Here is a 2,489-nt window from a genome sequence, read left to right on the forward strand (position 1 = left end):
AAATGCCAGCTCGTGATAAACTGTTTTTTTAATTTTGGTCCTCATAACTCATTATGACCTCAGCAAACTTCCTTCTCGCAGTTTTGCTTCATTCATTGTTTTTATCTTATTTCATAAGCATTCCATACAGTTCAGTAGTTCACTGTATAATTTCATGCAGGGAAATAGCTGCATATTGTCACGTGTTTTTTATGTGAACTTATGTTGAATATTTATTAATGAAGAAAGCTATCTAGTTTTATACTCGAGTAATTTGTTGGACAAGTGTTTTACCATTCATTCATGTTATGTGTTTCCAAAGGGGGTTGCCATTGTAGAGTGACGTCACATTGTAGTCCGTCGGTGAAGTTGAGGTACTTTTTTTTTTTTCAGACTTTGCAAGTCGAATTTCCGAGTTCAAGGGGACGCTCCCATCCACACTTCTTGGTTGGAACTCAGAAAAGTCTGACATCTAACTATCCTCGAATGCAGCATAACACCAAGCACTATGTTTGTTTGTCACCTTCAGGTATCCGCACTGTCAGCCATCTGGAATGTATTATATATTATAATTTGCGATTACTAGACCTATAGGATAAAATACAAAAAATGTACATTGATGTGACAGAACAAGGTTTTATTTGGCATATTATTGAAATTAAAGTGTATTTCTATAATGAATGAATGAACATTGAAAATCTAAAATTTATACACATTGTACCCTTTAAGAAATCCCTACTGGAAAAATATAGAACATATATATATATATATATATATATATATATATATATATATATATATATATATATATATATATATATATATATATATATATATATATATATATATATATATATATCCATCCATCCATTTTCTTGACCGCTTATTCCTCACAAGGGTCGCGGGGGGTGCTGGCGCCTATCTCAGCTGGCTCTGGGCAGTAGGCGGGGGACACCCTGGACTGGTCGCCAGCCAATCGCAGGGCACACAGAGACGAACATATATATATATATATATATATATATATATATATATATATATATATATATATATATATATATATATATATATATATATATATATATATATATATATATATATATATATATAAAGGCCAAATCTTCACCCACGAAGAGAAATTGTCCTTAAATCATCTTACTCCATTTGTGAAGTAGGAAGCCTTTAGTCTGAAAAACTCAAGCAACAACCTGTATCTAGCCAGGTGGCTGTCGAGAACCTGCGTGCTCTCCTGCGCCCCCTTCAGGGTGGAGCCCTCACGTTTATCTCTGCCTCAGCTGGACTATATGGGGTATGTCAAGACTCTATCGGTGACCCGGCACGATCGGTGACGCGCATGCGTAGAAGATCCCGCCATCTTGGATCGCCAACTACGGCAACTACACTAGAACAAATAGCTTAAAATGCGTACGCGATAGAGTTCGTTCGTAACAACACGATACAATACGAAAAACCACCTAATAGATTATTGATGCATTCAAAGTAACTTTTTTTGATGCATTTTAAAGTAACTAAGTAAATTTTAATCCTAAAAGATGAACATTTTACATTTGACCTCATTACTTTAAGTCTGCATTGTTGCACTTTACAGTAAGTCTGCGGTGTGTGTGTGTTAAAGACCCCGCCTCACCCACCCTCAAAACCTATCCTATGATATTGGCCACACATTGTTCTAAAGACAATAGTAATACTGGAGACTAATCGTTAATTATAACAATGAAGACTCACTAGAAATGTAATGGGGTCAATAGAAAAACGTTCGTCTTTTAAATCTGTAGAATTAAAATAGTTTCTTTATCATGCATCAATATTTTTTTTCAAATTTGTATCATGTTTTTACGAACGCACACTATCGCGCAAGAATATAAAGGTTATTTTGTTATATTTTTTTATTTTGTTCTAGTGAAGTTGCCGTAGTTGGCGATCAAAGATGGCGGGATATTCTGCGCATGCGCATCATCGATCGTGCCGGGTCACCGATAGTCTAGACAGCTGTACACATGGGTGTTTAGATGTGCAAAAACAGACAATGTTGACGTGCTGCGTATCAATGTACAAAATGTTTAAATGACTTCAGTGAAGAGATCCTGCTATTCTGCTTATTTAGCCACCGTTTACAAAGAGCAACACCATTGACTACGCATTAAGTTTCTCGTTTGGTTGCCTGGAACATGCTCGATCCTTTTTTTTTTTTTTTGCTGCCTCTTCTCGTTGTGGCTACAGGTCCACAACAGCTGTCAATCATTGTTCAAGTGTGGTGTTTGCCGTTTACTCGAAGTGGCAGATGTGTTTTCTATGCTACCAAAATGGTTGCGCTAACGGTCATTTTGGGACATGTGACGTCCGTCGTCAGGATCTCCATTGACAGATGTTTAAAAGAAATACGTGCAGGGATAGATGTCTGACTGTGCGTGAATAGACTAACAGAACTTATAATGATGTGTGTGAATGGACAGACTGAATATTTTAATGGTTTGTTTCTCGTTTGAATA

Source organism: Festucalex cinctus, chromosome 1 (assembly GCF_051991245.1).
Source record: "Festucalex cinctus isolate MCC-2025b chromosome 1, RoL_Fcin_1.0, whole genome shotgun sequence".
Classification (NCBI taxonomy): Eukaryota; Metazoa; Chordata; class Actinopteri; order Syngnathiformes; family Syngnathidae; genus Festucalex; species Festucalex cinctus.